At 41.7% G+C, this 10,777-nt stretch overlaps 1 pseudogene; it reads right to left on the bottom strand.

Moving 5' to 3' along the window:
• Window positions 1-1,995: 1,995 nt before the first annotated feature.
• LOC110006007 (NLR family CARD domain-containing protein 3-like) lies at window positions 1,996-10,772 on the bottom strand (annotated as a pseudogene).
• Between the last annotated feature and the right edge of the window lie 5 nt (window positions 10,773-10,777).

The following is a 10,777-nucleotide window of genomic DNA, read 5'->3' as shown; positions in this document are numbered from 1 at the left end:
ATCAGATAACAATAACCAAATATCACAAAATCAGTCTCAGATAGTTAATTAACTACTAATATTGTTAATAATGAATAACCTGTATTTAATAAATTGAAGGTGTGAAAGCCGTACTCAAAGAACTCGCATACAGCTTATATCACAATGCAAATACACCAGTAATCACAAACAACTGCTCTTTAAATTAAAAAATAATTTATTTAACAAAGTAACATCAATTCAATCAATGAAACTCAATCAAACAAATAACTATCATAAACTAAACTACAGCAAACAAAGTATTTACAAACAAACAGCGTGGAACATAGAGTGCTGATGTGTTTGTGTGTGGTCATGAGTTAGAGAGAGAGAGAGAGAGAGAGAGAGAGAGGAAGATAGAGGGCAGATGAGAGCACAATGTGGAGCTACATCACGTAGGTACAAAATGGTGGACAAAGACAAAGGAAGCCGTGTGGCTTAGCTTGAGCTCTCTGAGCTAAATTCAGTAACTATAACTTAAACATCAGAAAGCCAGTGGTCAGACTTTGATTCAGCGGCAGATCCACTGGTCTTTCTGATTGTGGAAGCATTTAACTGAGAGTAAGCTAGTACAGTAGTGATTAAACACATGAACACAGGTAGATGAACACAGGTAGGTGAACACAGGTAGGTGAACACGGCGGTTCAGCAACAAAAACAAATGCAGCAGCTTACAGCAGATAATAAACAGAATATAACGTTAAGTCAACAATAATGCATGATTATCCGCTTTTATAAAATAAACCTTCCTAAACTATTCTGTGCCCAGAGTAAAGCCTTAATTGAAATCACTTTTCTGATGACTATTTCAAGGTTCGGTTGGTCTTCAATCTGTTGAATGTTAAAATCAACAGATTCAGGCAGGTTTCCGTGGCAGGTTTCCGTGGCAGATGAAGAAAGAGAGACGGCAGCAGGAGTCAGACTTGAGACAATAGCAATGCTCTGTTGTCTTTCTGGTTGGCAGGAGCAGAGTTTCCTTGGTGAATTCTTCTTCAGGTAACAGTGGGCTGTCTGCCGCGCTCCTGTCCAGTTTGCGTTCAATGCCGTTGAAGAAAATTTGAAAAGAAAACTCTGTTCTTGAACACTAGTTACTGATTGCACCAAAAGTCTTAAAAATATGCTTTTGAAGTAATCAGCTGAATCCTCTGATAATTGAATTCAGCATGTAAGCAAAGAGGAGGGGGTTTGCCTCCTCGAATGCTGGGGGTTCAGCATGTGAAAGAGATAGAACAATGAGAGACGACTGCTTTTATCGACCCTACACTTAACACCTATGTGTTAGTTATTGCAGAGCATGCTGGGAGTAAGATTCATTTAAAGTACTTGTACTCAGGCTTCTGTATTAGCTACAGGCCGAACCTTTGTTTCAACACATGGAGATCCCAACACCACTCTGCTTCTAATCCTCGACGACATCGTCCTGATGTGTTCACCTGTACAGGGAAACTGACAACAACAACAACAACACTGATAATGATAACCTTTATTTTTACTGTATCTTTCATACACAATATTCAGCTCAAAGTGGGATGTGAAGAATACCTGCAGAGTATTTTACATGAATATAGACTGAATAAAAACAAAAGACGTAACAACTGAAGACAATAGGAACAAATAAAATTAAAATATGATACACAGACTATAGACTTACAGTTGAACACAAACTGTTCAGAATACAATGTATTATAATTAGGGCTGGGAAACGATTAAAAGTTTTAATCGCGTTAATCGCATGAGTTCCTGTGATTAATCACAATTAATCGCATTGTTATACGTAAAATCCAATAATGAATTCAAAAGTAGTGTATAGCGCACTTTTATTGTAAATGTACTTCTCAACTTAAACAATGTAATCAAAGCAAATAAAATCAAAACTAAAGCTTATTGCATTCGTTGCAGTGTGGACGCAAAGTGGTGTGGGTCTCCTCTCTGACTGCAGCTGGGTCTGCTTCGCGAGGCTACACTGACAGCCTGTGAGTGCTTTTGGAAGGGGGAGGGGCTCACAGCAGCACCCGCTGCTCGTTGAGGACAGTAACTGCAGAGCAATACGTGCTTTCACGTCAGTTTCTTACAACAAAAAAGTCTCTAATAACGCCAGAAAAAGTCGCTAGATTTGTCGCTAGTAGCTGTTGACAAAAAAAGTCGCCAAGGCGGTTTGGAAAGTCGCCAGATTTAGCAAGAAAGTCGACAAGTTGGCAACACTGTTTTCTCTTTCCTGTGAGCACCGCAGCAGACATGCGCAGCAGTAAGTAACATACGAGGCTCGCTCACGATGGAATTTTACAAAATAAAAGCCAGAAAGCAACAGACTTTTACAATAAGAAAATAAATAATAAAAACTGCATTAAGACGAGATAAAATAATTGTTGGCGATAATTAATTAATGAGTTAACGCGAAAATAACGCGTTAACCTGCCCAGCCCTAATTATAATCAATCATAAGACTACACAGACAGTTTCTTTGTGCACATTATTTTGCTGACAGGCAGAAGCTGTGGTCTGGTCTGTGTGCAGCATTACTTAATCTCTTTTTCTGTCAGTTAGTAGTTATAGCTGTTTGATTGAATCTTAAAATTATCACTTTTATATCATAAGAAAGAAAGAATCTCTCTGGGGTTCCACAAGGATCCGTCCTCGGGCCACTGTGTTTTAATTTATACAAGCTTCCGCTAAGTTTGATCATGAACAACTAAAACATTTTTCCACTCATAAGTGTGGTAGTCAAAATGGAGACCAAGACAAGCCCGAGACCAGAGTGCTCCGGGACCAAGACCAGACCAAGACATTTAGGGATCAAGACCAAGACAGAGCAAGACAGAGACAAGACCAAGACATTTAGGGATCCAGACTGAATCAAGATCAAGACCAAGACCAAGGCGAGGCAAGACCAGGACCACAAATATCTGTGAAAAATGATGACAAGATTCAATAAAATAAGAGTTCTGTTAAATAATTGTGACAGCAACAAACAAAGTCTCTGCAATTTTGTATCAAAGCACCACGGTGTAAAAATATAAAATCTTAGCGAGTTTGTTCGTCTAACTTCTTGTCACAAATATGTTGTTATACTAAAGCCACATTCTCATGGGACCTGAACATCAGTCTCATTGTAAGCAAAGCCCATCAGAGACTCCACTTCCTCCGTCAGCTGAGAAAAATCGGGGCTAGCCAGAAAGGTATGACTCATTTCCATTGAGTAGTCATAGAAAGCGTGCTGATCTTCTCTATCCTGTCCTGGTACGGCAACACGACCAGCCAGAATAAACAACAGCTAAAGAAAGTAGTGCGCAGAGCCTCCAAGATCATTGGCTGCAGTCTGCCTACCATAGCCTCACACTACAACACCAGAATTGTCAGGAAGGCTAGAAACATCACCACCGCTATGGTGGGTCTCTAAAGACTCTTCAACTAGTCCAGAACGCTGCAGCTCGTGTACTGACCAGAACTAGGAAAAGGGACCACATTACTCCTGTGTTGGCTTCTCTGCACTGGCTCCCTATACAGTCTAGAATAGAATTCAAGATCCTTCTTCTCACTTACAAAGCTCTAAATGGCCAGGCACCATCTTATCTTAAGGAGCTACTAGTGCCCCTCGAGAACATTACAATCCCAGAATGCAGGCCTACTAGTGGTACCTACAGTCTCTAAGTGTACTATGGGAGGTAAAGCCTTCAGTTATCGGGCTCCTCTCCTCTGGAACCGCCTTCCAGCCGGGGTCCGGGAGGCAGACACAGTCTGTATTTTTAAGAATAGACTTAAAACTTTCCTTTTTGATAAATCTTATAGTTAGTGCTGGTGTAGACCAGCTCTTAGTTATGCTGCTATAGGCTTAGACTACCGGGGGAACTGGCACCTTGAGGTCCTCTCTCTCTCTCTCTCTCTCTCTCTCTCTCTCTCTCTCTCTCTCTCTCTCTCTCTCTCTGTGCATATACAGTACATCATATTACTGCATGTATCTATCTGTAAATCTCAGTCACTAACCACCTACTTTCCTGGGAGCTCTTGACCTCTCTCCAAAGGTCTCTCGCTCCTCAAGATCATTGATTGACGGCCTGCCAGAACAACCCTGCTTTGCTAAAGTGCTCATGATGGATAGGCCGGATCTTTGTAACATAACAATTAGTAAGGTCTTTTACCTGCTTTTTGTGACATAACAAAGAGTAAGGTCTTTTACCTGCTCTTTTGTAATGTTAACAGACAATGAGTAAGGTATTTTACCTGCTTTTTGTAAAGTGTCTTGAGATAACACTTGTTATGAGTTGACGCTATACAAATAAAAATTGATTGATTGATTGATTAAATATGGCTTAACGTTTGTTTTTGTTTTGTTTTTTCCCTTGTTACGTACAGTATGTGCTGTATTTTTGTACTGTCTGTGCTGTATTTCTGTACTGTCTGTTACCATTATTATGGTACTATGTACTTATAGACTGCCCCCCTGCACTATTGTCTGGACCCCCTGCACTATGGAATGCCCCCCTATGCTAGGGACATCCATTTGCACTCTGAACTGCACTCTGGCTTGTGCCTCCTACACAATGCACTTTTTGGACTGGTTACACAACCTGTTTTATACATCTTTATGTATTGTGCATTATTCAATTTGTATAGCTTTAATTTGTATGGCATTATGTGTTGTTTATGTCTGTGCATTGATGTCATTGTGACAAAAATGCTTTAAGATTCTGAGACGAGACCTTCAAGAAGTGGTCTCAAGAACAGTCTTTACGACCACTCTACCATCATACGCTGATTATACACAGTTTTACATTTCACATTCATCTGATGATCATAGCTCTATTGAAAACTAACAGACTGTAAGAAAAATATCAACTCCTTACAAGACTGAAATACCCATTGTTGATCCAAAACCTCAGAGACAGCCAATCCATCTCCACCTCAAATCCATTTCCATGAAATTCAGCGAGCAGGCCAGAAATCTCTGCGCTCTTACGTCTCTGCACACCCATGGTAGAGAGGGAAACCTCCTACAGAGAACACAGAGACACTGAAGAATCATCTGACCACAATCTAAACCCAGGATAGAGAGGTTCAGTGAAGGTGGTGTTGAAGGTGTAGAGGTGGATCGGTGTGTCAGAGGAGACTGTATAGAAGGACAGAGAGCCAGCAGGACAGTCCACATACACTGCTACTCTGTTAGAGACAGAGGAGGAGGAAAGAAGGAGGTCCGTTACTCTGTTAGAGACAGAGGAGGAGTAGAGAGGGAGGTCTGTTATTCTGCCACAAGCAGGGTAACCATCATCAGACCAGCAGGTCAGACTCCAGGACTGATTATTCGATCCAAGCCCATAGTCATCACTGTCACCTTTCCTTGTGATTCCTCTGTAAGACACTGATATATCAACATCTCCTCTCCACTCAACCTCCCAGTAACAGCGACCAGTCAGACCATTTCTACACAGCAGCTGATACCAGTATTCAAATCTGTCTGGATGTTCAGGGTATGACTGATCTTCTGTCACATGTGTCACCTCCCTGTTGTTGTCAGACAGTTTGAGGTTTCTGTGTGCTGTGTTTGGATCCAGTGTGAGTTCACAGAAATCTGACGGAGATAAAAAGACACAAAGCAGGAGTTTATCAAAAGACACACCTGAAGGTTTCTTTGTCACCTGACAGTCAGCTGTTTAGTCATCATGAGTCAAACTGAATCCACACTTACACTTCTTCAGGCCAAGTTTTAACCTCTGCTCTCCACCATGGTCCACCCTGGAAGAAGAAACACAGTCACAGTGATTGTCTGTCCAACATGAGTCCTAACTGCTGTTCAGCATGAAGCAGTGTCCCTCAGTTTGTCTCTGTGACAGAGAAACGGGCTCAAACTGATCTGTGTGCACCGTCCTCCTCATTCTGTCACTTTATCTGAGAGAAAAAGACCTGAAGAAGGCAGTAGAGGAGCAGATGTTCTTCACATGTGTGGATCAATGTTTACAGACCACTGAAACAACAACAGAACAATGGACCACGAGGGTGTGTGACAGCACAGAAACTCATGAGGAGCCAGGTGTGTGTGAGAGAGACTCAGGTAAAAGTAGACATGGCATGCTCTAAAATGAGACAGGTAGACAAAGGACAATGGACCAGAGAACCAGTATGCCTCATATGTTCTGAGACTGTGGGGATTATTAAAAACAGCAATGTTACAATCACGTCGAGTGAAAACCAAACTGAGGACTCAGAGAATAAAAGAACGAAGAGCCCAGTACCATCGATCCACCAGAATCCTGACACCAACAAGGAAAAGAGAAACTCAAACTACACCTTCTATTTCATCTGTCTCTGAACACTTAAAATACTTTTTAGTTGTTTCTTTAATGCATACATTATTGTCTTTAAAATGAGAGCGATAATCTTAACGTTTTATTTCAGTGTTATAATTACAGCTTCCTGAGTCTCACATTTATAATAACTAGTGTAGTAATACGACTGCATTGTTCTGTTTCATTTTATTGACAGTCAGTTGTTGATTAGATTTAGACATTGTTTCAACAACTTGTGGACTTTAAAATACTTGATAATGTGTTCTGGTAGCTGGCGAGGTGCCAGTGTCACACTGAACCAAATGATGGACCCAAATGCAAAACTCCAAGACACAAGACAAAGTTCCGTTTGTTTAATCAGGCAAGGTCGAATATTTCAAAACAGGTCAGATCAATAAATGGCAACACAGAGGCAAACAAAGCTGGAACACTGAAACGGAGAACAAGACGAACTAGCACAGAAGGTAGGGAGAACAAAGACTATATACTGAAGGGGCGTGGAGATAATTAGACACAGGTCGAACACATCAGGTAATCACAGACGCGGGAGACACTGAGGAAAGTGCAGTAAGAGATTAACCTGAAATGAGACACAGGCTAAGTAACCAACTAAAAACACAAAGGAAACATGAGGATAACACAAAAGGGTAACATGATTATCCAGTAGAAATGACAGCCAGGGTTCTTCCCAAGTACTGCCAAGGTGCCCTTAAGAAAGGCACTGAACCCCCAACAGCTCTGACACTCTCCCTGTGTAGCAGCTCCACTCTGACATCTCTCCATTAATGCACGTCCACAGGTCCTGTTTGTGTATTTCAGGTTCATGTGTGTCAGAAGCATGTCTCTCAATAACAGAGTGTAAACCAGAATTTCCCTCAGAGATTAATAAAGTATGTAAAGAGTCATTCAAATAAATTAGACATTATGGTTTTCTGGATCGTAAGCAGACCTCTTTGAATGTTAAATAACTCTGTGATAGAAAGTGTTGAATGATGAACAGACGTCAAAGCCTTAAGAGACACATCCATGAGTTTAGACAGAACAAAAAAAGTGACTTCATTTGATCGTTTCATTTTAAACTGACTACACTATATCGATTGATGAATTAAGAAAAAGCAACTTAATAAAAACTTAATAATCTTGACATTAAGAAAATCAGTTTAATACAAATTAGATGAAGAGCTCCTGTTATCTGTTTATACCTGAGAGTGTCCAGTCTCCAGAGTGGATCCTCCAGTACAGCCAGCAGGAACTTCTCTCCTGAGTCTCCTGGATGATTGAAGCTCAGGTCCAGCTCTCTGAGGTGGGAGGGGTTGGCGCTCAGAGCTGAGGCCAAATAGGAACAGCCTTCCTCTGTGTTTAGACAGCCTGACAGACTGGAGTTTAAAAAGATGGTTAGCTAAATCAGATCAGTGTAAAAAAAACCTACAGAAGTTTACGTCACTTGTTATGACCTAAAGGTAAGAAGAATTTAAACTATGTCTGTCTGATATAACGTCATCACTATATCACTATGGAGGATGGCAGGGGTTGCCATGTAGTGAGACCATCAGAAGCAACTCATTTCATACATACGCCTTCATACACCAACGGCTAAGGAGCGAGAGCAACCATGTTGCTGCAAGGGCTAGTGATCAAACCCCCAACCTTCCAGTTGAGAGACGACCACACTACCTACTGAGCCACAGCCACCCCCTTTCAACATCACTTAAAATAATTGATGATGAAAAAAGTCCAAGATGATAAAAAGTATGATTATTGAATTAATACATTTACATACACAAACATTGCATTTATCATTTAATTACTTTTTTCTCATATTGTGATGCTCTCATAAGACAACTAGTGTTCAAGAAACAGCTGATGCTGACCTGAGAGTCTCCAGTTTACAGAGTGGACTCTTCAGTCCAGCAGACAACAGCTTTACTCCTGAATCCTGCAGGTCGTTGTTACTCAGGTCCAGCTCTCTCAGACTAGAGGACTGTGAGCTGAGGACTGAAGACAGAGTTTCACAGCTTCTCTCTGAGAGGTTACAGACACTCGGCCTGAAGAAGAATGGGTGATGAGCAAAAACAAAATGTTTAATCTTTTATCCCTTCAGATATCAGGCTTTTAAATACTGAACAATTGTAAATTATTTACTGTATGCACTTCTACTATACACTTAGGTCACCTGTAAGGTCCATTCATTTATGTATCTATTTATGGGTTGTATTTATTAATCAATTTCTGATGTTACTGACATGTGAATGTAATTGCCTGAATGCTGCTGTGACTGTGTATTTGTTTTCCTTTCCTTCTTTCAATGACTCCGTAGGCTGTGAAACTGAATTGCCCTTCTGGGATTATTTAAGTTGTTTGAATCTGAATCTAATTTGTCATGTACATGTAAAAAATTTTGGGATTTATCCACCTACAGAGCTGTGGTGGAGGCTTTGATCACAGGCAGCAGCCTCAGAAGAGCCTCCTCTGCAGCAGAATATTTCTTCAGGTCAAACACGTCCAGATCCTTACTGATCTTCTTCTTGATGTAGTGGACTGTTTCCAGTTTGGGCTGGGAGCCACTTCCTGTCTGTGTTACCAGACCTTTCAGGAGATTCTGATTGGTCTGCAGTGAAAGGCCCAGGAGGAAGCGAAGGAACAAGTCCAGGTGTCCATTTGGACTCTGTAAAGCCTGGTCCACAGCACTCTGATATAAAAGTGTTGAGTCAGGTTTTTCTCTGGATACTTCAGACCTGGATGTTGTTTGATTTTCTGACATCAGATTGACTCCAGAGTTGATGAAGGTCAGATGGACATGAAGAGCAGCCAGAAACTCCTGAACACTCAGATGAATGAAGCAGAACACTTTGTCCTGGTAAAGTCCGCTCTCCTCTTTAAAGATCTGTGTGAACACTCCTGAGTACACTGAGGCTGCTCTGATATCGATGCCACACTCTGTCAGGTCTGAGTCATAGAAGATCAGGTTTCCTTTCTGCAGCTGCTCAAAAGCCAGTTTTCCCAGAGACTCAATCATCTTCCTGCTCTCTGGACTCCAGTGTGGATCTGTCTCAGCTCCTCCATCATACTTGATGTTCTTCAGTTTGGACTGAACCACCAGGAAGTGGATGTACATCTCAGTCAGGGTCTTGGGCAGCTCTCCTCCCTCTCTGGTCTTCAGCACATCCTCCAGAACTGTAGCAGTGATCCAGCAGAAGACTGGGATGTGACACATGATGTGGAGGCTTCTGGATGTCTTGATGTGGGAGATGATTGTGTTGGCCTGCTCCTCATCTCTGAATCTCTTCCTGAAGTACTCTTCCTTCTGTGGGTCAGTGAACCCTCTGACCTCTGTCACCATGTCAACACACTCAGGAGGGATCTGATTGGCTGCTGCAGGTCATGTGGTTATCCAGAGGCAAGCAGAGGGAAGCAGTTTCCCCCTGATGAGATTTGTCAGCAGCACATCCACTGAGGTGGACTCTGTGACATCAGTCAGGGTCTCATTGTTTTTAAAGTCCAGAGGAAGTCGACACTCATCCAGACCGTCAAAGATGAAAACAACCTGGAACTCTTCAAACCTGCAGATTCCTGCTTCTTTGGTTTCAGGAAAGAAGTGATGAACAAGTTCCACCAAGCTGAACTTTTTCTCTTTCAGCACATTCAGCTATCTGAAAGTGAATGGAAATGTGAACTGTATGTCCTGGTTGGCTTTGTCTTCAGCCCAGTCCAGAGTGAACTTCTGTGTTAAGACTGTTTTCCCGATGCCAGCCACTCCCTTTGTCATCACTCTTCTTATTGGTTCATCTCTTCCAGGTGAGGCTTTAAAGATGTCTTCTTCTCTGATGGTTGTTTCTGGTCTGTGTGGTTTCCTGGATGTTGTTTCAATCTGTCTGACCTCGTGTTCATCATTGACCTCTCCAGTCCCTCCCTCTGTGATGTAGAGCTCTGTGTAGATCTGCTTCAGAAGGGTTGGGTTTCCTGCTTTAGCAATCCCCTCAAACACACACTGGAACTTCTCCTTTAGATTAGACTTCAGTTTACATCTGCACTCTGAAGCTACAGCTCCTGAATGAATAAATAAGAGATGTAATTAATCAGCTGCAATCAATCAGAACAATTTAAACTTTGAGACTTCAGCATGGTTTTGCTATCTAAAATTTCTTCAGCCCATCAGTATGAACCGTTTCTCTCAGTTCATAGATCTGATATAAATATGTTCTTCATAGTAACAGCTGAGTTTTAAATGTAAACCATGTTGCTTCCATTTCCTCTTTCCATCATGTGAAATCTGTTAAAATCATCTTACTGCTCTGCAGACAGTCAGCCAGCTCCTCCTGCTTCATTCTCCTCAGGAAGTGGAGAGTGATCTTCAGAAAAGCCTCTCTGCTGCTCCTCCTCTGCTCCTCCTCCTCACCGTCCAAAACCTCCTTATCCTCAGTCTGACTCTCTAAGCATTCTGGGTAATCTGGGCTCAGAACTCTCTGGACCTTCTTCAGTTC

Source organism: Labrus bergylta, chromosome 15, assembly GCF_963930695.1.
Source record: "Labrus bergylta chromosome 15, fLabBer1.1, whole genome shotgun sequence".
Lineage (NCBI taxonomy): Eukaryota > Metazoa > Chordata > Actinopteri > Labriformes > Labridae > Labrus > Labrus bergylta.
The sequence above is the reverse complement of the archived record's forward strand: the minus strand, read 5'-3'. Positions and strand labels throughout refer to the sequence as shown.